Genomic DNA, 26,550 nt, shown 5'->3' with positions numbered 1-26,550 from the left:
GATCCAACTCTAAATTTAAAATGAAGGGCTCGGTCAAAGGGGAGGGTGATCAGGTCCAGGTAGGGTTCAAAGGCCACAATGTCTTTGATTTGTAAGAAGGCGACAGTGGACTTACAGTGGTTTGGGTTTGTAATTAAGCGCTCCGCAGTCCATTTCCAGAAAAGCGCCTTGACAACTTCTTTTGGAGGGGCTGAACGTGATGACCAACAGTCCCCTAGTCCGATCTTCTCCAGAAGCTTTTTAGTTTCTCTTAGCCATCTTATCTTAGACCAACCCCCCAGACTCATTATTTCCCCCAGGCCATCAGCGTAAGATTTAAGTTCTTCACCCCTCCAGATTCGTGTCCATAACAGGAGCGGGCGAAGCTGGGCCTGATCTTTGATGTTTTTACAGCCCGTATCCAACAACACTGGTACAGATGGTGAGCTCAGTGGAACAGAGATAATGGATTTCAGTAGCTTGCTCTCCGCTGTCACTAGGGCGTCCAAACGACAGTGGCCCCACAGTTCTGCCCCATACAAGGCTGATGGCACTACTTTGGCCTTGTAGATATCAATTACTGGGGTAAGTGATCTCCTAGGTGAGGCCCGGAACTCCCTCATGAGAGCTCCTCCAACTCTCCTATGGTTGAGGACCATTTTGTCGATATGATTTGCCCAAGACATCCTATCCGTAATCCGAATACCGAGGTAATCGAATTCGGCTACTTTCTCTAAGGCAACCAAGTTAAGTGTAGGGGGGCGGCGGCCCAGTTTCCTAGGTGGATTTAGGACTAGGTATTTTGTTTTGTCCACATTTATTGTTAAACCTTTTGCAGCACAAAACTCCTGGAAACGCGTTAGCAATTTCTGCAGGCCTTGGGGGGTCTTCGAGATCAGCAGTGTGTCGTCTGCAAAAAGCAGGGTGGGGATACGGACTCCTCCGAGACAGGGGGCGTCGGCTGGTTCTTGTTGAAGATGTTTTACCACCCCGTTCACATATAGTGAAAATAGGGTGGGTGCCAAGACGCAGCCCTGTCTTACTCCCCTGGACACTGGTATCTTCTCCGTGAGCTCTCCGTTTTTACCCCAACGGACCTGTGCAAAGGTATGGGCATGAAGGCTAATGAGAAGGGACAAGATGTAAGGGGGTAATCCCAACTCATAAAGCACCCTCCAAAGCTCTTCCCGGGGGACTAGGTCAAAGGCAGTCTTCAGGTCTATAAAGGCCAAGTAAAGACTACCCTTGCCTAGTTCCACCACCTTCCACCCCAGTAGTGCCAACCTAAACACCTGCTCTATTGTCCCCATACCAGCCCGAAAACCTGCCTGAAAGTCTGATAGGATTTTATTCTCCTCCACCCAATGGAGGATCCTACCAAGGATAGCTTTACCAGCTATCTTTTGGGTGGAGTCTATCAGGCTTATGGGGCGGTAGTTCCCCGGTGTTTCCCTGCACCCTTTTTTGTAAATCGGGACCACCACCGCCCCTTTCCAGGATTCTGGCACTGCCCCTCCCAACATGATGTCGTTTAGGAGAGCGGCTATGACCATTCCCCATTCCGCTGGGTATGCCCTCATAAGATCCCCCGGAAGGCCGTCTGGGCCCGCTGCCTTGCGAGGCGCTACCCACCCTATAACCCCCTCAATCTCTAAGGGAGTGAAGAGTTCATAGGCGTGAGGTTCAATTGCTAGTGTAAGGTCCATCCCAACATTCAGTTCCCCATCTGGAGGGAGGTATAGGGACCCGAAGTGTTTTACCCAGTTTTGAGGCGGGATGTTGCAGGGTCTCATAGATGCATCGGGTTTATTCCGTGTGCCTATGAGATTCCAAAAGGCCCTTGAATCCCTAACTTTACTAGCCTGGAGCAGGTCTTCCCAGAATTTATCTTCCCACTCCCTCCTAGCAAATTTAAGGGACTTATTGTAGGCCTTCCTTGCTTCCTGTATCACACTTCGGGATTTGTGCTTAACTGCCTCAACTAACTTTGCCTTGAGAACCCTACATGCTTGGGTATACCAACCATCGACTGGTTTTTTAGGTTCTTTGTTGCCCGACTTGCTGGGGTGTGAGGTAAATGTTGTATTCCTACGTGATGTCGTTTTTAGAACTTCTGTATGTCAAAAGGTTCCAAATATGCTTTATTCGATATTCGACAAGGAAATATCATATAAGCGTAAAATTTCATAAAATATCATACAAACATACAATTACAGAAATAATTTAAAAACAAGCAATTTGGTCAATTCATTAAGATAAGTAAATGGCAACCATTTAAAAAAAGCAGAATCTGGAGAGCCAATCTTTAGAGTGATTAAGAGTTAATTAGAAAAGGAGCAATCAATTAGGCCTTGATGCATAAGGAGCATGTACGACAAGATACATATGTACAATTGTTAAGAGCATAATTGGCTTTTTCCATTTTACATGTCTGCGTATAAGAATGATAAACACATGGTGGCCATAGTCCCCTTTCACCAAGTGTTATTGTTCATTACTCTGGGGCCCGGGTAAAAATCAAACAAGTCCCAAGTGGAAATAGGGCCACCACCGGGTTTTGGTTGGGAAAGTCTTAAAAAGGGGACAATGTTCCTGTGTTTAAATCTGATCAATATCAGGTCTCCCGAAATGTCTTTAGGCAATCTGCCTAACCACCCCACCCTCCTGACGCTCACAATTCCGCCATCCAGGGCGGGCGGCAGCGGTCTGTTGTTGTTAAGCCAAAAGATGGTCTTATTTAGCAGCTCCTCGCTTGTTTCGTGATTGCCCTGACCAAGTTCGGGCACCCCGGAAAGAACGGACACGTAGGGGGCAGCCTCAGGGGGTAAATTAATTCTATGCCTTCTTGGCTGAGGATGTCTAGAGGCTTTGAAAGGAGCACTATTATGGTTAGGAGTATTATTATGGCCCCTTGGGAAGGGTATACTCAGGGCAGGGTCAATTGTTCGAGCTTTTCTGAGTTCAGTTGGAATTGGCTTGTCCGATTGTATACAGAGTGTAGAACGTGGGGAGACAGCCGAATTTACAGTTGGTGGGTGAGTCATTCTTACTATTTGTTCCACACTGGACAGCCTGTCTCCCAACTCCTTAATTTTAGTAACCAGGGGTAACAGAGCAGCATTCAACAATCGTTCAAATTCGGCCAATAGGGTCGATTGAAGTGGGGAAACAGGATTATTTGATGTGGTGCTTGCTTTATGTGGCGTTAAAACAATTGGATTGGCGGGGAGGGATGAGGAGCTACAACACAATGGATTGGCATTTGAAGAAGATTCCTCGTTGTTAAACAGGATTAAATCAGGGGATACAGGAACAGCTTGGGTGGTGCAGGTTACGGGATCAGTGTCTTTGCCCACTCTGGGGGGGGATAATATATCAGGGACATAGTTAGTGCCGCACACGGCATTAAGCTCTTCCCAAAAAGACATCATGGGAGGACTATGTAGAGCCCGATGACGACACTGGACGATTGAACATCAATATTTATACAGTATTAAGTCTCTGTACCTCTTATGTTGGAACCAAGTGGGGTGGCCCGCCCCGTCCTCCTCAGGTCCTCGGAGGGCCACAGAGGGCCCGCCCTTTGCCCGGGCTTCGCCCGGCGCTGCCCGCGCGCTCCCGCGTAGCGGGGGGCAGTCCTTCCTTATCAGCGCCTCCGGGCGCACACTGATTGGCTGCTTGCGGCGTCCAGCCGCTAGGGATCTTGGGGGATGTAGTTCCCTCTCCTGACGGCCGCGCTGCGATGTCCTGGCAGCAGCGGCAATGGCGGGAATGGCGGGGCTGGAAGATCGCTCGGACCCAGGAGCATAGACCACAAGGTAATGGGCAGCTCTGTGTCCGCTGAAAACACCTCCCGCTTCTGCAAACACCTCCCGCTTCTGTGAGGGCAGTCCTTCCTTATCAGCGCCTCCGGGTGCACACTGATTGGCTGCTTGCGGCGTCCAGCCGCTAGGGATCTTGGGGGATGTAGTTCCCTCTCCTGACGGCCGCGCTGCGATGTCCTGGCAGCAGCGGCAATGGCGGGAATGGCGGGGCTGGAAGATCGCTCGGACCCAGGAGCATAGACCACAAGGTAATGGGCAGTTCTGTGTCCGCTGAAAACACCTCCCGCTTCTGCAAACACCTCCCGCTTCAGTGAGGGCAGTCCTTCCTTATCAGCGCCTCCGGGCGCACACTGATTGGCTGCTTGCGGCGTCCAGCCGCTAGGGATCTTGGGGGATGTAGTTCCCTCTCCTGACGGCCGCGCTGCGATGTCCTGGCAGCAGCGGCAATGGCGGGAATGGTGGGGCTGGAAGATCGCTCGGACCCAGGAGCATAGACCACAAGGTAATGGGCAGCTCTGTGTCCGCTGAAAACACCTCCCGCTTCTGCAAACACCTCCCGCTTCTGTGAGGGCAGTCCTTCCTTATCAGCGCCTCCGGGCGCACACTGATTGGCTGCTTGCGGCGTCCAGCCGCTAGGGATCTTGGGGGATGTAGTTCCCTCTCCTGACGGCCGCGCTGCGATGTCCTGGCAGCAGCGGCAATGGCGGGAATGGCGGGGCTGGAAGATCGCTCGGACCCAGGAGCATAGACCACAAGGTAATGGGCAGCTCTGTGTCCGCTGAAAACACCTCCCGCTTCTGCAAATACCTCCCGCTTTTGTGAGGGCAGTCCTTCCTTATCAGCGCCTCCGGGCGCACACTGATTGGCTGCTTGCGGCGTCCAGCCGCTAGGGATCTTGGGGGATGTAGTTCCCTCTCCTGACGGCCGCGCTGCGATGTCCTGGCAGCAGCGGTAATGGCGGGAATGGCGGGGCTGGAAGATCGCTCGGACCCAGGAGCATAGACCACAAGGTAATGGGCAGCTCTGTGTCCGCTGAAAACACCTCCCGCTTCTGCAAACACCTCCCGCTTCTGTGAGGGCAGTCCTTCCTTATCAGCGCCTCCGGGCGCACACTGATTGGCTGCTTGCGGCGTCCAGCCGCTAGGGATCTTGGGGGATGTAGTTCCCTCTCCTGACGGCCGCGCTGCGATGTCCTGGCAGCAGCGGCAATGGCGGGAATGGCGGGGCTGGAAGATCGCTCGGACCCAGGAGCATAGACCACAAGGTAATGGGCAGCTCTGTGTCCGCTGAAAACACCTCCCGCTTCTGCAAACACCTCTTCTGTATGTCATGTAGAATGCTCCTGTGTCAGCAGCCCATTCTGCTGTTGGATCTCGCTGAGTTAACTGCTCTACTCTGCTTGTGGATGTCAAGTTGTCATTCCTGCATTAAAACTACTTTCTTCTAACCTACGCGTTGACTCCTTCACTACATAATTTCTGGCGACGACTGGGTAACTACAGCTACAGCTGCTAACAAGAAGGATTTATTGAATGACAACGTTCACGTTTCAGCTGTTGGAAAAATTGAAAATTGCCTTTCTTCTAGCACTGCCGACGTTTTCATCGTCGTGCCCTGAACTTATCACCTTTAACGTGCTAACCGTGAGTTTTCTGTACTTTTTTCCAACTTTGCAAAAATAACTTTTCATACCGTGTGCTAAGTTCCGTTAGACGCATCCTTCAAATTGCATGGAACTTTGTCTCGCACTTCCCTCTGCACCCGCTGCATCCTGGCAACACGGAGGAACCTCCATTGCAGCGCCTAGCAACGCCGAAGAGCTTCTGCTTTTACGTGCCGATCGCTCCAATTCCGGAAATCAGGTGCATTCTGGGTATTACCCTTTCACCTCTACTACGTCTGACATCACAACGTGCCGCCATCTTGCTTATTTACTTCCTGAGTCGGAAAAGCAAATTTCACGAAGCCATTCTCTTTTTCATCATTTCTTCGTCATTTTGCCTCGTTTTTCTACCGGATTTGTTGCTTAGCGGTCTACTAACAATAAGGTACTTGAATTTCTACATTATTTTTATTTTTTTTATTTTTATTTTCAAGTCAATTTAATTTATAAAAATACAACAAGCATGTCCAATATCTCTGCTCCACCTCACTTTTTACAAACTGCTGGTGATCCTAACATTGAATGGGATTTATGGCACCCAATGTTCTTAGCCTATGTTGATGTTTTAGAAAAAGATGGGTCTTCAGCTAAACGCAAGTTAGCTCTTCTCAGACACTGTCTTGGTGGAGCTGGCATTAAAGAATTTGACAATCTTCCATCAATTGATGATGCAGGAGATATGGATGTCTTTGAGAAAGCTTGTGCACAGATGAAAATTAGTTTTGGAAGGAAGATAAATACTGTTATGGAACGTTTCAAATTTTATTCCCGCGTTCAAAAACAGGATGAATCTATTGAGGATTATGTCTCTGCCTTACGATCTTTGGCTTGTTCCTGTGCTTTTGAAACCATCTCTTACGAACAAGTTCTCAGAGATCAGATAATGATGCGCACCAAAAGCAAGAAAATTCAAGAAAGACTTTGGTTAGGCACAGAATCTTCCTTGAGCGCTGTTATCAATATTGCTAAAGGCATTGAGCAATCCGAATTGTTTGTTTCGGAAATCAGAGGTCAAACGTCCAAGCCTCAAGTTTCTGAACCTGATGTTTCGTTGGTGAAGAGTCAAAACACTTCATCTAATTTTAATAGGTTACCTCCTAGAAAGGACAATGAGAAGAAAGTCCCTGAAAATAAGAATATGGTTGAAAATAAGTTTTCCTACAGGAAAAATGTTTATTGTTACAGATGTGGTAGTTCTAACCATTTAGGAAATTATAGAGGATGCCCAGCTTGGGATAGAGTTTGTGTTAAATGTAAAAGGAACGGACACTTTGCTAAAGTATGTCGTTCTTCCCAAAGGGTCAATTATATTTCTCAGGAAGAGGAAGAAGTTTTACAAAGTTTCAATTGTATTCTATCTGTGGATGATTCTGAGCAGAAAGAGTTTCCCTCTTACACCATTTTAGTTGATAACCAACCCATTCTTTTAATGATGGATTCATGCTCATGGTATTCCATTATCGGCTTGAATCTGTTTAAAAACCTCTGGGGCGACAGGAAATTATTGACTTCTGATATATCTCCAGGTGGTTACACTGGCAAAAAAATAAATATGGAAGGTTTCTTTTGGGCTGACATTCAGGTTGCTGATAGATTTGCCAAAGGGAAAGTTTATGTCGCCACCAAAGGTGTTGCTATCTTAAGTTGGCCACATCAACGTTTACTTGACATTAAACTTGATCCCAATGCCAACCCCCCAGTTTATTTAGGTGAACCATATGTTTTGAGTATTTGTGATGTGGGAGACAATTCTCTGTTTGTAGAAAACACTAAAAAAAAATCCCTGATGTTTTTAAGGACACCTTAGGTAAATTTGTTGATTTTAAGCACAGGATTATCCTGAATGATAATGCCATTCCAGTCAGACACAGGGTCAGGAATGTTTCATTAGCCTATCGTGAGAAGCTAAAGGACATTCTTGGTGATCTTGTATCAAAACAGATCATTGAACCTATAGAATCCTCTCCTTGGGTTTCTCCCATTGTTTTATCACTCAAAAGTTCTGGCGAGCTCCGTCTGTGTGTGGATCTCCGCAGTTTAAACAAGGAGATCTGGGTAGATAAACATCCTCTCCCTAACATCCACAAATTAATTTCTTCTCTCACAGGTGCCACTGTCTTTTCAACTATTGATTTAGCTAGTGCCTACCATCAGGTTGAGCTACATGAAGATTCAAAAAGACTTACAGCTTTTGTGACTCCTGAAGGCATGTTCCAGTATTTGCGAATGCCTTTTGGACTTGCGAGTGCTGCGTCTGTCTTCCAACGCCTGATGAAAGAGGTTCTTCTTGACTGTAAAGGAGCCATCGCGTTCCAAGATGATATCTTGATTTTTGGAGTAGATGTCGAGGAACACGATCACAATTTGCATTGTGTGCTGTCCAATGTGCAAAAGAAGGGTCTTACGTTAAAGTTTAACAAGTGCAAATTTAGACAACCTAAAGTTGAATATTTGGGGCATGAGATTTCTAAAGATGGCATAAAACCTAAACTCAATCATGTAAAAAGTATTACTGATGCTCCCATTCCTTCCTCCAAGGAACAGTTGTTGTCCTTCTTAGGACTTACCGAATTTTATGGTAAATTTGTCAAAGATTACTCTACTATTGTACACCCCTCGCGGTCTTTGCTGAAAAAACAAGCTAAATTTCTTTGGGGTACAGAACAGCAAACCTCTTTTGATTCTTTAAAAAGCAAAATTGTCAATGCTCCTTTTCTTAAACCTTTTTCTGTCCACAAAGACTGCATTGTTTGCGTAGATGCCAGTGATGTAGGGCTTGGTGCCGTTCTTATGCAAAAGGATCGTTTTGGGGAATATGTTGTATCTTATGCTTCCAGGACTTTACGGGACGCCGAGTTTAATTATTCTACCATAGAGAAGGAGCTTCTTGCTTGCACTTGGGCTACTCAGCATTTTCGCCAATTTCTTTGGGGTACGAAATTTACTTTGAGGACTGATCATAAACCTCTTGTCAACATGTTGTCAGCTGGTGGTGGTAGAACTCTCACTGCTCGTCTTGCCCGTCTTGCTGCTAAGTTGCAAGAGTACCGGTGTGAAGTTGTCTATGTCCCTGGACGGCTTAATGTACATGCAGACTGTATGTCACGTCTCCCTGTTAGTGATACTTCTAACTCGGATATTTGTGATGAATGTGATGTCGCTTTCACTCTCTGTGATGTTAATCTAATTTGCGGTAAGAACTTAGAAAACTCCATCACTGAAAGTGTTTGGTCTGATGCTATGCGTCACGATGAGATTCTTGCTAAGGTCAAAACTTTCTTGAGTGCTGGTTGGCCTGAAGAGAGGAAGTTGTGTGGTGACTTAGCTTCTTTCTTCAAAGTAAAAGATGAATTGTCGGTAATCGATGATATGGTTTACAGAGATGACAAAATTGTCCCTCCTCTTAATCTTCGTGAATCCATTTGCAATTTAGCCCATGAAGGCCACATGGGGATGTCCACGACTAAAAGGAGGATCCGAGAGTTTTATTGGTGGCCTAGTATGGACGCTATGGTTGACAGGTGGGTAAGGAACTGTTCTCCGTGCTCTCTGAGCGACAAATCTGTGAAACCTGTTTCTTCTGGGTTTTCCCCTGTTGAATTTGCCTGTGGACCTTGGAGAAAGTTGGGAATTGACATCATCGGTCCTTTTAATTACCAGTCAGGGAAAGACATGTTTGCTGTGGTGCTTGTGGATTATTTCTCCAAGTGGCCTGAGTTAAAAATTGTTGAAAAGGTTAATTCTGAAGTTGTTGTTGAGTTTTTAAATGAAGTTTTTTGTAGAGAGGGTTTACCTGAAGAAATTGTTTCTGACAATGGGCCGCAATTTTTAAGTGAAGTTTTTTCTGCATTTTTAGAAACTTGTGGCATTCTTCACAAAAGAGTTTCAAATTATTCCCCACAATCCAATGGCCAGGTAGAACGCTTTAACAGAGTGATTAAGGAGTCCTGCCAATTGGCCCTACGGAGTGGATTGAAGTGGAAAAAAGCTCTACAGGCCACTTTGTTCACCTATCGTATGTCTCCCAACTCTGTTACTGGTTTGTCCCCCTTTGAAATGTTGCGTTGCAGGAAACCTGGTACCAAGATTTTTCCTTGGTGGCTGAGGACGAAAGACTCTGGGTATCTAGAGTTGGATATGAATAGTATTAGAGACCGGGTTGGAAAATACCAAGACAAAATGCTTAAGAGCTCTTCCCCAAGACCTGTTTCTCCTAAAATCTCTGTTGGTGACTTGGTGAGGGTGAAGTTTGGCGGTATCATTCCTAAAGGCATTTCCAGGTGGTCTTCCCCTGTCAAAGTTACGGAGGTCTTCAGTAAAGCTGTTAGAGTAGAGGGTGGTAAAATTTGGAATTTCAGGCGTATTTCAGTTTGCAGGTCCAACGTTGTGGATAAAAAGAATGCCCGTTTGGATCCTAGTTCCTCTGGGGATCTATCTGTTCCTGATTTTGATTCCGGTTTTCATGGTTCTCATGAAGTCTTTGATAATTTGCTTTCTCCTCAGGTATCTTTGCCTCAAGCTTGTTCTAACAATTTTTCTTTACAGGTTGTTCCTTCAAATGCTCATGATATTTCTCAAGATGCTGTTTCTCAGGCGTGCTCTTCACAACCTGTTTGTTCACGCAGTGATTCGCAGCCTGTTTGTTTACGCAGTAGTTCTCGTGCAAAACATGCTCCTGTAAAGCTTAAGGATTATGTTTGCTCTTAATGGTTTTTTTTTTTTTTTTTCCGGTGGGAGGTGTGTTGTATTCCTACATGATGTCGTTTTTAGAACTTCTGTATGTCATGTAGAATGCTCCTGTGTCAGCAGCCCATTCTGCTGTTGGATCTCGCTGAGTTAACTGCTCTACTCTGCTTGTGGATGTCAAGTTGTCATTCCTGCATTAAAACTACTTTCTTCTAACCTACGCGTTGACTCCTTCACTACAGTAAACACGTTAGTTAAGGCTTCTACCAAGGAGACAAAAAGCCCACTCACTCTACCCACCCCTTCTACGGAGGTTCCGAGGGTTGATGCCGCATGGTTTAAGAGGGTTTGAATTTCCCATACCTTTGCCTCGGAGAGAACCAATTTCGCCCATTTTATTTGTCTGCCACAAGGGGAGACTTCAGACTCATCCGGGGGTGCGGTTACCGGGTTAATGTTGTCCTTCCTTAAGGGGCGCCACCACTGGTCCATGCTTAAAGAGAGTGAGTTGTGGTCACTTTCAGTTGTGGGGACCACCTGCATGTCCCTTACATAAGACAATAGGTATACATCTATTAGGAAATAATCTATCCTAGAGGTGTGTCCTGGTCTATTGTACGTGTGGGCACCCCCCCTATCCGAGGATGTCCTCCCATTTGCTGCCCTTAAGTTGAATTCGAGGCTCAGGGAGTATATCTGGAGCGCCACTTCTGTCCACCTTCTAATCGGTGGGATTTCCAGTAGCGGGATCCCCGACCTAGTGTCCTCCTCGTCTTGGTCGAGGGAGACGTCCGAGCCCAAGGGCTCGAACGTACAGTTCATATCGCCCACAACCAATGTGCGCGTCTTATAAGGGGTATTTTTTAACAAGGTCTCGAGGAGTGATATTACAGGGGACTTTCTCCCGCCCTTGGTTCCCCGGGCATAAACATTATAAACATTTAAGACAATTCTTCCCCTTAGATCTATTAGGGTGATGTTTTGTATGTCCGGGGAGCCTGTGGGGAACTCCACTACTCTGCAGTCTAAAGAGGCTGCGACCCAGATGCGGAGGCCACCCGAAGGTCGCCCTCTCCCTGTTTCCGAGACTTGCGCAGGGGAGGAATAGGAAGAAAATCCCACCCTATGAACCGGCACCAAGCTCCATGTCTCTTGGAAAAGGCACAGGGAGTGCTCATCGACCCAAGCAGTAAAATCCGGTAGGGCCAGTTTCCTTGCAATCCCTGCGACATTCCAGCTGAAAACCTTAAAGACTAGGTCCGTCACAGCTGAAGTGTCGCTGGGCGCTAGAATGCCCCTGTCTATGGTCCTCCTCGAAGGTATCTGAGGGGAGCAGGGATCTTGGGGGGCAGCTATAGAGACTCCTATCCCGCTAGCAAGGTTTGTTTGGGTGGGTAGTACTCCTGCTGGCTCTATTCTACTCCCGATTTCCAGTCAGTAAGGCCCTGGTGCCCACAATTGGTTCTCCCTTGTACCCCCCGCGGCCCCAGCCCAGTTTTGACCAAAAACAGGGGAACTTGAACTTCCTCCAGTTGGGCTAACAATTTGTCTGGGGTAAAAATAAGAAAGATCTACCACTTTAACCCCCGGAACCCCCATACTTTTAATAGGAGTACAAATCGAGGGCACTACTCTTGGGTCTTGAAAATTTATAATTACGCAATCCCCCTCCTGAGTTTTTTTCCCCTGCCCTACCCACCCCACTCTATGGACACTTAGAATGATACCATCCACACCCAACGGGATTGGCTTGTTAGCCTTCAGCCAATGGATGCACTTGTTCTTAAGTGATTGGTGGTTTTCCAGCTGACCTTCCTTTAAAGGGGGCACATTAACCATGACAGCAACACAAGGTTGACAGTCTGGTGGGAGGTTTACTGGAGGGATCCGCCGTACTGGATTACTGGGGACCGGTAAGGTGGTAGATGGGGCAGTAGGTTGGGATGCAGATCTAGGGGCTTTCCCTGTCGCTAACCCGCTGGGTTTGTTGCGTGCGCCTAATTTTTGGGGGTCTTCCGTTTTGCCACTAGCTATCTGTGGCTGCTTTTGTGGAAGAGGCCTAGGCTTATTTGTGTCAGGCTCTAAGTGTGTTGGTAGCCCCTTGTGTTTTGGCCCTGCTTTCGGACGGGGAGGAGATTTAAGAGCTGGGATTAATGGGCTATTAGAAACAACTTTGTTTAGACATATTGGGGGCTTAGGGTCTCTCTGAGATGGTGGTTCAATCCCCTTTGCGCCCAAGCCCTTATTTTCACTCACTCTGGTTATTTGTTTAAATGTGGTTTTGAGTGAGTGAAACCCGTCAAGGGTTGATTGCTCTAGTTTATCTATCCTCTCCCCAAGGCCCTTGACCTGTGTTAGTAGCGGTTTCAAGAGACTATATAACTTGTCGAAGATATTTTCAACTGTTACAGAATCAGAAAGCTTAGAGACCTTGACAGTGTTAGCGTCTGAGTGTAGCCCCTTGGGAGAGACCAGAACATCCCCTTCTATATCAGCTTCATTCACTATAGGCCTACACCTTATGTTTCTCATACCAGAACCAGAAGGCTTTCTTACTCTTTGGTAAAGAGCTGCCTGTCTCACTAGCCTACCCTTTTTGCGTTTTCGTGGCTTTTTACTTAAGGGCCTATTCTCATGCCTGGCATCGGGAGTTTGGAAGTTGGGAGAAACCCTAACTGACTCCCCTTCTGATATAACTATGGAGGGAGTGAGCGGTTTTGGAGGCAGAGGATCACTGGTGGCTTCGTTTGGAAGATTAGGTGATGATGGTGTGGATAGTTTACTAAGGCCACCATCTTCCCCAGTGGCTATAGGGAGAAGTGCGGCCAGATTTTCCAGCCTATCTATATTTTGCTCTATACCAGCCAACTGGGGTGGGTCTATGAAAACACCAGGCACACTAGGCGGGGAAACAGATTGACCCCGGACACTGGCCGGTGTCAGTGACTGAGCGGCAACCCCCAGGGATGAACGTCTTGAGGGGAGGTATACCTCAGATAAACGCCGCTCTGACATGGCAATCTCCTTTTCAATCACCGCCGCCACCCTGGTGATGAAGCGGTCCATAGTTCCTATAACAGGGCTCACGGCATTTGACCCCCTTTCGCCTTCGCTCCTAAGAAGCTTTCCAGAGCGAGTAGACATAATTGCGGGGAACAGGACGGGGACTCACACCGGGCGTATGTACTCACTGCTGATGGAAAGGAAAGGGACGTGGCCCAGCCCAGCCTTGACAGCCACAGACGGCCCGCCCTCTGCCCGGGCTCAGCCCGGCGTCGCCTGCGCGCGTCCCGCGACGCGGAGGGGAAGGCTCTGCTTTGTAGCGCCACCGGGCGCGAAGACAGCGGGGCACAGGAAGTCAGCGCAAAGCCCACTGGGAGCTGTAGTCTCCAGCCGCTCCTGGATGTTGATGGCGGCGAGACCTACAGCGTTGGCGACCCAGGGGCTGAAGCTGTCTGCAGGCGTCTGGTCCGGTGAGTGCGTGCGCTGTGAATTGGCCCCCGCTCCGCCGAGGGGAAGGCTCTGCTTTGTAGCGCCACCGGGCGCGAAGACAGCGGGGCACAGGAAGTCAGCGCAAAGCCCACTGGGAGCTGTAGTCTCCAGCCGCTCCTGGATGTTGATGGCGGCGAGACCTACAGCGTTGGCGACCCAGGGGCTGAAGCTGTCTGCAGGCGTCTGGTCCGGTGAGTGCGTGCGCTGTGAATTGGCCCCCGCTCCACCGAGGGGAAGGCTCTGCTTTGTAGCGCCACCGGGCGCGAAGACAGCGGGGCACAGGAAGTCAGCGCAAAGCCCACTGGGAGCTGTAGTCTCCAGCCGCTCCTGGATGTTGATAGCGGCGAGACCTACAGCGTTGGCGACCCAGGGGCTGAAGCTGTCTGCAGGCGTCTGGTCCAGTGAGTGCGTGCGCTGTGAATTGGCCCCCGCTCCACCGAGGGGAAGGCTCTGCTTTGTAGCGCCACCGGGCGCGAAGACAGCGGGGCACAGGAAGTCAGCGCAAAGCCCACTGGGAGCTGTAGTCTCCAGCCGCTCCTGGATGTTGATGGCGGCGAGACCTACAGCGTTGGCGACCCAGGGGCTGAAGCTGTCTGCAGGCGTCTGGTCCGGTGAGTGCGTGCGCTGTGAATTGGCCCCCTACTGGGGGTCGCCAGTAGGTATATATATAGTTAGGACCTAGTTACCATCGGAAATTCCGAACATTCTATTGGGAATAACTTTAGCGCCAATTGAGGGATCTGCCTGTAATTTTTCCTTAAATTTGCCTAGCTGCGCTCCGCTCCTTCTCTGAAAGTTTCGGGGGGATTCGTCAAGCGGGAGCCGAGAAAAAAGAGGGGTCCCAAAACGTGTTTTCCCCATGTTAATTTCCATAGGGACATTCTGACAAGGCTACAGCTCGAACGGCTGAACGGAATTGCACCAGATTTGGCAAAATGGTAGGGACTGGTATGCAGCAGTGCCTTTTGTATGTTTGGTGTAAATCCCTCCAGTAGTTCTTGAGAAAATTTAATTTGAAATTTTTCAAATGGCATTTTCTATGGGACCTTTAGACACAGCTACAGCCCGAACGGCTGAACGGAATTACACCAAACTTGACAAAATGGTAGGGACAGGTATGCAGTAGTGCCTTTTCTATATTTGGTGAAAATCCCTCCAGTAGTTGTTGAGAAAATGGATTTGAGCAAATTATATATCTATATGCGCTCAACATTCTATTGGGAATAACTTTGGCGCTGATTGAGGAATCTGTGTGTAATTTTGCAGAATTCTGGCCAGCTTCGCTCTGCTCCTTCCCTGAAAGTTTCGGGGGGATTCGTCAATCGGGGGCTGAAAGGGGGGTCCCGTTGGCCATTGCAGGGGTTCTAGGTGCACTCACTGATTTTTGGTCACTTTTTGGAGATAGATGAGTGGTTGATTAGATCGCTCATTTACACGGCACTTGTGATAGTTTGTATTCACACATCTATAATTTTGTGGGTGTCTTTTCTGTTTTTCTCTGATTGTTTTGTCACGACAAAGAGAGAGCGACCAATGATGAGAAGTGGGTAAACTGACAATACCAGGTCAGGAACCCCCTCGGGTGTTACTACCGTGAGGCACTCTCTCTTTGTTCTCACACGTTTTGTTCCACGGGTGGGAATGAGATAAGACCTTATTAAACGTTGTAGCATTTACACCACGACCTGCAGATTAGTGTTAAGGATACACTTCTTGAGTAAGAGTCTGACTCATTGCGCGACTCTGCCCCAGGTCTGTTTGACATGTTGGTGTCTGTTGGAGGAGGCATTCTGTGTTGAATACTGATTGAGTGGGGGGCTGCCTCCTCCTCCTAGTATCTTCCCCCTTGAGCTCCTTCTTATTGGTTATAAGAATATTTCTGAATACTGGCAGCGTTGGTCAGAGGGCCATTTGAAGAAGAGTGCGGGCCAGTTGAAAATCTGTTATGGTCACACTGAGGACTCTGAGGAGTGGCAAAGGATGACTTAGGACTATTAGAGGGTGTCTAAGGACAAATAGAGGGTATCTGAGCAGGGCCGGCTTTAGGGCAGGTCGACCGGTGCGGCCGCACTGGGCGCTGACCCATGCATGGGGCCTGACCTCAGGGTGGGGCGCTGTGTTTAGCAATAATTTATGATTAAAGAGATGAGAGGACTTTTGCCCGGTGGTAGTGAAAGAATCCGAGGAGGCCGTCATAGGGTGAGGGGGCGTCAAAAATTATTGTCTGCCCTGTATTTGAGTACAGCTGAGGGTAGCTTGGACTTCATTAAAGTTAGCCAAGAGCCAGGTTAGGATCTCATGGTTAGCTGAGAGCCAAAAAGAACTTGATAATTGATCTCTGAGTGCTGGCTGATGTAATGGGAGAGCAAACTAGCATCAACGTACCGTGATGAGCTAAACTGCTTAACATGCATGCAGTTCCTCCTATTTGTGGAATGGATACACAATGGCTCTGTTGGAGAATTTGATGTGACCAGGCAGGCACGTAGATTGTAGTATTACCATGAAAATCAACACCCCAGTGGCAGACAGACAATTGCAGGGAACTGCACTCACAATCACAATGTCATTTACAGCACAAAACCTACACGATGGTCAATCAGAGTGCAATAATTACCTGGTGTCTATCAAACTAAATGTGATGTAGGATCACTCCGCTGATGAATGCAAGATGCATCTGTTGTGTAAGTGCCTAGAACCAGAGCCAGCATGGCTTTGCTGAAGGTGGAAGAAGCAGCGAAGGAGAGACATTGAGTAAAAATGGCTTTTGTTGATGTGCAGATTTGTGGTGTGCCCACATGTGTGTGCCTGTGTGTGTGTCTGTGTGAAGCAGACTGTGCATGGGGCTTGTCTTGTGCTCCTCTAGCCTGGAAGTATAATCTTCCCTCTGGCATCTTGGGACGCCCTGTGACATCTGTTGGTCCTTATACAGCATAAAAGGGATATAGCTAGCACATCGACAGTAATACGTTGCATTCTATATCCCTGGCATGGTGACGCCCATCCCTGGATTAAGGCTGGCACTGGAAATGGTGGCTGTTCTTGACGTATTCTGAGCATCTTTCATATTGATGGCACCTGAACCTGGCATAATGCTAGCCATCCTTGCCATCCTGTGACCTTACCTGACATTATGGACTCTGTCCTTGGCATGCTGGAGGATTATGGCATAATGGTGCCTTCCACGGCATATTTTAGGCATTCTCTGGGGGCATACCTGGCAAAATCCTTTGAATACCTCTTGTATTATGGTGATGCATAAGGATGGAAGTCAGTGTGTTTGGGTGGCTGAGTGTAGTTCCTAAAATTGACATGATGATGCTTACAAGCTAATTATGTATTCCCCAAAATGGAAAACGCTGACATTTCAGGACAAAAATTAACTTTTGTCAATAACAACGACAAGCTTTTGTTAAGGGGAATTGAGTGTATTTAGCCAAATTAAAAAATTGCTTTTTGTTGCAAAATGAGAGCTTGTAGAGAAACTCACAAGTTAATGATAAGAGACGAAATTATTTCATTTTGCATTTTAAAGCTTTTGTTTGAGTAATAATTCAAAAAGAGTTAGAAGAAATATTGTGAATTTTGTTTTCGTGTCCCCAGACGACACCAGCTGCTACTTACAGTCATTTAATGCATCGGGTGGAGCTATTTCATCCTTTGCAATTGACACCGTTTTTTATGATTTACTCTCTACTGCTCTCTGAAGTCTGAACCTATAAAGTCTAAGTAACTTGACCGTAGCAGTGCTCTTTAAGTCTACAAGATCATTCCAGCGTTGCTGCCTGCTGCCTTTAATTGCGAGCTCTGTGAGATCTGTGTAACTACGTTTTTCCACCCTGGCCTTTGATGTAGAATCTTAGTCACAACATCTGACTAAAAAAGCATTTGCAAGGGGCAGAATGAAAAAAGAACCGTTTGTAATTTCAGACCTAGACCTCTAGTTTTAATTTACGTTTTTACAAAAATTTGCTGAAAAAAATAAAATGCACTACTGGCCGCATTTTTTTCGAAGAGTTTCTTGTGGAAGGATGACCCCCCCTCCCCTCCCGATTCACCCTTGTTGAGTGGCTGACTTGCATGGCTATCCGTGCGGTATTGAAATATTTTTATGGGTGCTTCTCTCGATCCTATACATGTTTAAGCAATTTATGTCAAACTTAAGCCAGTCAATTGTTTACAAAATGTTCTCAGGACGTGATCGCAACAGCACCTTTCATAGAAAGTAGAACATGTCCTCCTTGCTCACCTGATTTAAGGGGGCATTTACGCATCATCACATTTAAGCTGCACTGGTGTTGTACGTCAGAAAAAATGTGCCTATGCGAACTTGTAAAGTTTCGCAATACTGTGATATCAATGAATAGTGTATTGCAAAATAGAGGAGCATCAGGACAGCTCTGATGATGTCCCAAAAATTATACTGCAGTGTCTGCATCAGATCAGTATAGTAGTCGGCCATAAGAGCCCTGTACCTCAGGACAGTCTACAAAAGTGCATGAAAAAAAAGAAATATATATATATATATATATATATATATATATATATATATATTTTTTTTTTTTCAACACGTAATCTCCTCTGGCAATCCAGAAGAAAGTCAAAATGGCACACCAGGGGACTTTGCACAATCCTTTATTGTGCACCAAGACGACGCGTTTCGGCGTTAGCCTTTTTCGAAAAAGGCTAACGCCGAAACGCGCTGTCTTGGTGCACAATAAAGGATTGTGCAAAGTCTCCTGGTGTGACGCTTTGTTCTTTTGTTCTGGATTGCCAGAGGATTTTACGCATTGAAACAAATAGATGGCAGCTGCTGCCGTAGCAGGCACCGACAGCACTGGAGGGTGAAGTGCTTAACGCAGCAATGGATATATGCACACATATATATATATATATAAGTATATATATATATATATATATATATATATATATATATATATATATATATATATATATATATATATATATATATATATATATATATATATATATGTGTGTGTGTTGCACAGTGAGGTTGCTTTTACTCAATTCAGGTTGGCTTGAGTTGGTATTTTACCAATTCAAAGCTGTAATATTGTGCCTGGAGTGATAAATGGCTTTTGTCATTTTACAGCTCGGCAAGGACAGCACTGTGCTAGTCCTATGCTTAAAGACTTTGCTGTAGAAATGGCAAAAGATGTTGTCCTTTTCTATCCCAGCGTGGATGGCAATGTGCTAATCCTATGCTTAAAAACTTTGATAGAAAAACAGACATTTGAGGTGAGCAGATCTAGAGTGTTGCTGGTGTTAAGAGTGCTCTAACAGGAGCTGCTTTCCACCTAAACTGGAAAACTACCCAGAGTTCTCTTCTTCTTTTTTGCATATATATATATATTTATTTAGAGAGCCAGAGAGATATTCTTTTTGTGTGGGGCACAGTGTATAAGATGCTTTTTCTCTGACACAATTTTCTTTGCCTCCTGTGCTCACAGTAATATTAATCCAGTGCACAATTATATCACATGAGCATGCCAGATTCGCTTATTTTGATTAATACCGCTCCTGGGTAGGGTGGCACACTCTGATGTGTCTATCTAAAAAAAATATTAGTTCCTGTTTAAAACTGGCAGTAAAACCTATGGCTATATCACCAAAGCTTTTGAAAATGTGTGCTTGCTCGGTCTTGTTCTCTGCAAAGTGTGGCCTGCACTCACATGAATGTTGTACTGTTTGATCTGGGAGGGTATGCTACTTCGAGTGAGAGGGTATAATGGTACCCTGTGCAGCTCAGTAAAATGGTGCTGGTCTTTTTAGGCCTATGATACCTTGCCTGTGATGGCCACATTGATGCATGATAGCTGCCAAATGTTTAACGTTATGTTTAGATGAGCCACGCACTATGCAAACACCCTCTCCTATCAAATAGTTAATCTCCTTGACTTCAAATGGAGCATATGCGCCAAAAATCTGACTTCGGGCTTCTTTGAGTCTCAATAGGTTAAAAGGTATTTTGATAACTTTGGGGGTGGGGGGTACTTACGCTGTTAAAATAACACGCACTTATTACATGTGAGTGACACGTGTTATGGAACGCACTTTGAATTTGTACCTGCTAAGTGTCTCCCAGGTCATGTGTGAAACCCTCAACCAGTCCAGCTTTTAGGCCAACTTCATGCTGGGATGTTTATTAGAGCACCATTAGGAAACTGCATATCCCAGAATGCAACTTGTCCTTAGCTAAAAACCTAGGACGTTCTGAAGGAGTGACCCATGTCATGGGGGGCACGCCGACCCCCGGAGTGGTGTGCGGTGCGTCACTCAGCGTTCCCCGGTGTGCTCCTCGCCGCAGGGTCGCGGGAGGCGTCACTGTCGGGTGTGTTGAGCGGTCCGGGTCCGCGGCCCCCTCCCTCCGTCACGCGCAGCTCCCCGCCCACTGACAGCCAAGATGGCGGCGGAAGAGTGTAAGAGCCGCGCAGGCACTGACAGCTCCTGAGGTGAGGAGGGGGTCCCGGAGGGAGGGTCAGGGGGGCCGGAGGATGTGGAGCTACCTGGGCCGGCACCGGGGGGTACTGGACACAGCATTACTACACCCTCCTGCCCGCGAGCAGGGATGGAGGACTGTGGCCGGTCTAACGGTTCCGATCTCCTGACAGGAAGAAGAACATGCTCTCCGGGAAGCTATGGTTGGGGGGAGCAGAGTGACTGGGGGACGAGTGTATCTACCGGCCCCAAAAATAGAGGTGCTACAGGTGGTGCGTGCTTAGAGGGTGCCGGCGCCCCCCATACAGCGTGAAACAGAGAAGCCAGCGAGGAGCAAGTCAGACTCGAGTGCCAGGCGTCTAGGGTGTGAGTAAGAGAAGAGGGTGAGCGCAGTGATGTAAATAATGGGGACGCTAGCAGGATTTAGAGGTAGCGAGAGACCGCACGAGGAAGGCAGCCGGAATGGGAAAGGTGTGAAACAGTAACAGGGACCTTATCTTATCTTATCTTAATGTTTTGTTGAAGCGCAACAGCTGCCTCGGCAATGAGGCGTCCCGGCGCTGAAACCTAGATCCGATCCTGAGCAAGAGGGCCTGAGGACAGAGGCGGGTTTAGAGACAAGGGAAAAGATAAGTTTTCACTGCCTTTCGGAAGGCAGGAAGGTTGTCCAGCGCGCGAATATGGTGTGGGAGTTCGTTCCACATCTTGGCTCCCAGGAACCTAAAGGAGCGTCCGCCCATGCGGGAGAGTTTTATGCGTGGGACACAGAGGAGGTTTTGGTTGGAAGATCTTAGGTTCCGTGACGGCGCATAGGGAGTGAGAAGGGGTTGAAGCAGAGGGGGAGTGTCAAGTTTAAGAATTTTGAAGGTCATGATGAGGGTCTTAAACTTGATTCTGGAGTCAACCGGGAGCCAGTGCAAATTCCTGATGGTTGCTCTGGCTGAACATCTGCGGGGCAGGCCGATCAGAGTTCTAGCGGCCGAGTTCTGCACGCGTTGGAGTCGTGCTAGCTCACATTTGTTGGCGCCTAGAAGGAGTACATTGGCGTAGTCTAGACGCGAGAGTATGGTGGCTTGGATGATAAGCTGTCGGGTCTTTGCGTCAAAGAAGCCTAGTATGTGGCTGAGGCTTCTCAGTAAGCCAATGCAGGTGCCAGCAACTTTCTTGGTGTGGGCTCGAAAGTTGAGTGAGTCGTCCATCCATACACCCAGGTTTTTCACAAGAGTTTTGGGGGGAGGGATGGTACCGAGGGAGGACGGCCACCAGTGCTCATTCCAAAGGCTGGTGTTTTTGCCGAGGAGGAGCACCTCTGTTTTTCCGCCGTTGAGCTGTAGACAGTTAGTGGTCATCCATTGGGCGACCGCGGAGAGTCCGTTTTTAAAATTAGAGGAAAAGTTTGAGGGTCCATCTGAGAGGGCAATGGCCAATTGCGTATCGTCAGCATACGATACTAATGTTAAGCCCCATTCTTTGGCCACTGCCGCCAGAGGCTGAACATAAAGATTAAAAAGAGAGGGGCTTAGCGCAGAGCCCTGCGGGACTCCCTGATCAATAGGATGGGGTTTAGATAGAAAGGGTGGGGCAGAGACTCGAAAGGACCTGTTTTCGAGGAAGGATCTAAACCACTCCAGGGCATGGCCCTCTACACCAAAGGCCTCCAGAGAAACTACCCAAGGACTGAGTAGTAAGTAGCAAAGGGGTGCAGCTGCATGGGAATGAACCACGCAGGGAAAGGATGAGATAGTGACAGGTGAGATGGCAGAGAAAGAAAGGGATCAGACAAATAAGGAAGAGAAACGAGGGGAAAGCAGTAAGAGCGACACACATCTAGAAAGACAGCTAATTTAAAGACGGTTCAGCTGACAATACCAGAGGCTAAGTGTGGCTCTGAAAGAGAGAAACTGCCAGAGAATACCCGAGATCTACATCGCTCGGAGGCGCTTTATGAAGCACTGCACTATACGAGTTCACAAAAAGAACAACAGTGTCATTGACAAAGCACCCGTGAGAGCCGGAGACAGGGGCATTGTCAACGCAAGTGAGATTTCTAATACACATGACCGCTGACCCACAGAACGTGGAGAATTGTAACATTACACGCGTACACTGATAGGGACGTTACGATAAAGTACGAGTGACGACTACATAGAAAGATGATGTTCAACTCTTGACAGCATAGACGAGGATCACCGAGACCCTGCCACGCAGCACTAAAGAAAATGCTGAGCGATTTGGTACAGCCCTCTAGTCTAACCCATCAATTGACAGGAGCATTCCTGCACAACTCATTGAAGATGACACTTTCACATAACATAGGAAGATACCTTTGAGTGAGGATAAGAGAGACGGACACTATAAAAACATGAAGACAAACTACAGTTGAGCCTGTCTATTGGCACTACTCGGACTTGTATGAGAGCTTGAGAGAGGACTGTATACAGAGAGAACAGTAAAAAAAAAAACAGTAACCTACTACCTCTCCCATCACTGGTTGACTTTATCCTTGCCTTTGATCCTGTATAGTGCCCAACTGGCTTTTTTGCTAGGTTCAGGCTATACAAATACTACATATGTAGATACTGAGAAACTTCTACTGAACTTGAGGTAGAATGAGAGAGACAGCTTCTCTTTTGAGCTGTGTTAGACCCAAAGTGTGTCTGATGAGATCAGAGAGAGATATTTCAAGGTTATGTTTCCAGATAGAATGGGTGAAAACCATAAAGAGCAGGAGAATGCCAATCTCGCATAAGCGTGAAACCAGAACGTACTGCGGCATATTCTGAGGGAAATTAAAAGGGCTCAGGCAAAGCCCACAAGAAACCAGCATTGGTATAGCCAATAGGTGTCGCCTACCCTTTTAGTATTTAGTTATGCAGCACAATATCTTTGGTGCAACAACATCAACTGTTGCATGGCTAAACACTTATAAGGTCACAAAAGTGAGACATATTGGCTATGCCAATGCTTGTTCTTTATATCACATCACTTCTTTTGGTTAATGCTTGCTTAGCTGCTGGCTAACCCTCCTGTTTGAAATCATTTGAACGTATGCATTTCATTCACTGTTTGTTCAAATATATTTCTCTGCTATGCGTTGTATAATGAAGCCAGTGACTTGAGTAGCTTGTTGCTTTTAATACCTGCAACAGAGCAGGTTATTGAGCATGAAATGGTTGTGGGTAGTATCACCGTGCCTGGCTTACATAGCAGGCAACTGTATTTTCTTTTCTCTGTGGCATCATGCAGACATATACAGCAAAGCATGCATGCACCCCGAGTAGGAGAGGCGCCAGATGTAGTTAAGGCCAACATGTGAAGAATGGCTGGGTTACTTCATGAGGGTCCACTTTAGGGTGGTGACATTTTTTAATAATAATCTAGTCCTGAGGAAGGAGCACAGGCACAACCCAAACCAGTGAGACTGAGTCATATTACAGATCACTTAGACAAACTTGGAGTTGTATTATTCATTGTTTTACTCTGAGAGTGAGGTAAACGTATAGAACTGTAAGGACAATAGTAAGTGTGCTGATGAGCAGAGTGTAATGTTCTATTTATTGCTCTATTAGGGTGTGGGGAGGAGCCATGATTCATGATAGGCGAAGCCCCGAGTGAGTCTTGATGCCTCTCCCCTCCTCAGCAATAGTAATAAATAGCTTATAATACTCTGCACATCTGCAGATATAGTTTATGCCATAATATTTGTCAATGTGTACTTGTTCAAAGAAAAGTTATTCAACCAAAACCAGGATGCAAGGAGTTTAATTTGTGCAGTGTGATAAAATCTTACTAAAGAGACCCTGTAGCTATGAGGAGAGCTGATTCCCTGTGTAAAGCAACTGTTGCATGCAATCCGTGAAGATCGTAACAATACATTCTATATTACAGTCAAATAGTAACAATAAGTTCAGGGATGCACATCATTTTAAAGGAGCATATTACTGAATATTAGGAAAACGAAACCTACTTGTCCCAGAAGGCATAGGGATGTTTACATAAACAGTCAGCACTTGCTGCTGTGACATATGATACAGGGTTATATGGTAGCTGTGCATTATAATGTTACACCAAAGCACACCGAAACTAGGAAATGTCAGACATATTTGAACTGGAATCTTGGTAGCTCTGACCAGACACTATAATGAACTATTTATCAAGCAGGCTAGTATACCTGGTACCCAACCAAATGGCCATAAATAGGATCACTAAATGCGCGGGGCAAATGCCAGTTTCTCTATACCCTATAACTATTACAAGAGGTCTCACAACTGCTTGTTATCTGGCCGGACATAAGAATTCAAGGCACTTGCCAAAATTAACAATGTTTACAAAGAAACCATAACACACAATTATCACGCGTAACAAGCCCCTTCTGAAAAACATTTACAAGTGTGATAGACTAGACTACGTAAACCAAAACAACTGCGCAAAAGAGCACGTTAGGGTGGCGGCCGTATTAGGTGTACAGAACCGTGATTAGAGAAGATGGACAGAATGATCAATTGTTTATGCTAGCCAAATATTCACCGGGCCGAAAAGGCTTTCCAAGAATCAGGGAGGACAGGGACGGAGAAGAGAATAAGGCACTAACTGTGCAGGCAAAAGGGGGCTCTGGGCTCTGCTCTCAGCCTATCGCGACAGTACGACCTGTATCCCAGAGTGGTGCTGGGGTTCCTGCACATCAAATTCAGAAGCATCCGAATGGGTTATGCTGCTGCCGGCCGCCATAACACAGCCTCTATCCCGGCTCCCCCAGAAAGAAGTAAGGCGTGGCCTGACTGTAGCTGCAGAACGCTAAAGAATGCATGCAGATGCGGGGCTAACAGAATTACAGTTGCATTGCAAAGATCCTGCCACCCCAGGAGCGGAGGAATTATTGCAGGTTTCATTGCTAGCCCTTATACTTTCAGTGGTTCGGCACAGTGCACAACAGCTTGCTGTGAAAGTATTTTGGGGAGGCTCTTTAAAAACCAACCATCAGGATCAAGCAAGGCCGTCATCCTGGAGACGGTGAGGTGTGCAAGGAGGGATTGTCGTTTCAAGCCCTCATCCTAGAGAACTACATCCTTTATTGTAATAGGCTAGGCCTTGGTCTGAATCGCGTGTGTGTACCACCACTCCAGTTGATTGTTGTAGAGTTGGTAGACCGCGGCAGCTACAAATTTAGTGTTTTCAAGTTAACTTCGTAGGCTGGGGTATGAATTTCCATAATACTGAATTCAGTCTGCTAAACCTAGGAGTCATGGTGGACAAGATGACTGAAAATCAGGACTACAAGTTGACAGCTCGAATATATGATGTTCACTAGACAGGAACATAATTTTCTCATGAAAGTATGTACCGATTACACTCAGCAAGTCAAGAAGGCGAAGGGCTTTATTGATAAAAAATACCAGAAGGCCCAGGAAGGCGTAGAAATGCTAGAGTGAGACGGCCGGGTGCTTGGAGCTCATCAGTATCCGGAGAAGGAAAGAATCTCTGCGTTCCAACCAGAGCATGAAGAATACCTACAAACGATTATGAATGATCAGGGTTAACAAGCTTAAGGAGCTGAAATGCAAAGCATGTTATAACATCTTTCCATTTCCAAACAGCAAAAGAAAAACAAACAAAAGAGGAAAGGCACTTGTAACAAGTAAAAATAACGTGTGGGCAAGGAGAAAGGCGCCCAAGTGCTTGATAGATATCTGCTCTTTTTCGAAGCACATACTAGTGCTTGTGGCGCGCCCCTGCTCCCTCCCGCAAGGTGAATGCCACCACAAGCACGAGTATGTGCTTCGAAGAAGAGCAGAAAGACGGCTAAAGGTCCTCCTAATCAGCGCATGCGTGCCGCGTAGGTGCGACCTAAAAAGGACTGTATGAACAGCATGTATGAGCCAGAGTGAGCTATCTGCAAGCATCATGAGTTGGGCTGCTGTGCCGGATTGTGTCATCATCAAATGTCGTAAGTTGTATTGCTGTACCGTATTGCTGTATTGTGCAATGGCAACCGTCATGAGTTATGCCGCTGTGTTAGAGTGAATCATTGGCAACTATTGTGAGTTGGGCTGCTATGCTGCATTAGGTCCCTGGCAACCATGATGAGTTGGGCAGTCATGTCGACTGGATCTCCAGCAACCATTTAGAGTTGGGCTGATGAACATATTAAATATTTTCGAACACAGAGATGGAAAATAACTAAAATGATCAGCACATATAATTACAAATGAGGTATTTATTAAATAGGCTTCGATAGGGTTTTCAAACTTGCTGCCATACAATTAAGGAATATTATCTTCCCTTCCAGTTTTCTATTTTTTTTTCCTCATTGCATTATGCAAGGGGTGTAGGCAGCATGGCAGTAGTGGTCGGGGAGAACTATGAACAAAGTGCTGCTGCCCTTGAAAGCTGAGTTGGTCTGAGCCGCCTGTGTTAAGAGCTAGGAATTAATGTAGTGGCAAAGAGTTC

General features: G+C 46.8%; 1 protein-coding gene across 3 annotated transcripts in view; it reads left to right on the top strand.

Moving 5' to 3' along the window:
* The first annotated feature begins 20,055 nt into the window (after positions 1–20,055).
* The window catches only part of DENND4A (DENN domain containing 4A), a 598,128-nt gene continuing 591,633 nt past the window's right edge, over positions 20,056–26,550 (top strand). For all 3 annotated transcript variants that reach the window (XM_086957985.1, XM_086957984.1, XM_086957983.1), the window contains exon 1: positions 20,056–20,117. The gene's annotated coding sequence lies outside the window, so the exon portion shown is untranslated. The remainder of the gene's footprint in view (positions 20,118–26,550) is intronic.

This window comes from Lissotriton vulgaris, chromosome 2_1 (genome assembly GCF_964263255.1).
Source record: "Lissotriton vulgaris chromosome 2_1, aLisVul1.2, whole genome shotgun sequence".
In the NCBI taxonomy this organism is placed as follows: domain Eukaryota; kingdom Metazoa; phylum Chordata; class Amphibia; order Caudata; family Salamandridae; genus Lissotriton; species Lissotriton vulgaris.
This window is presented reverse-complemented; position numbering and strand designations above follow the sequence as displayed.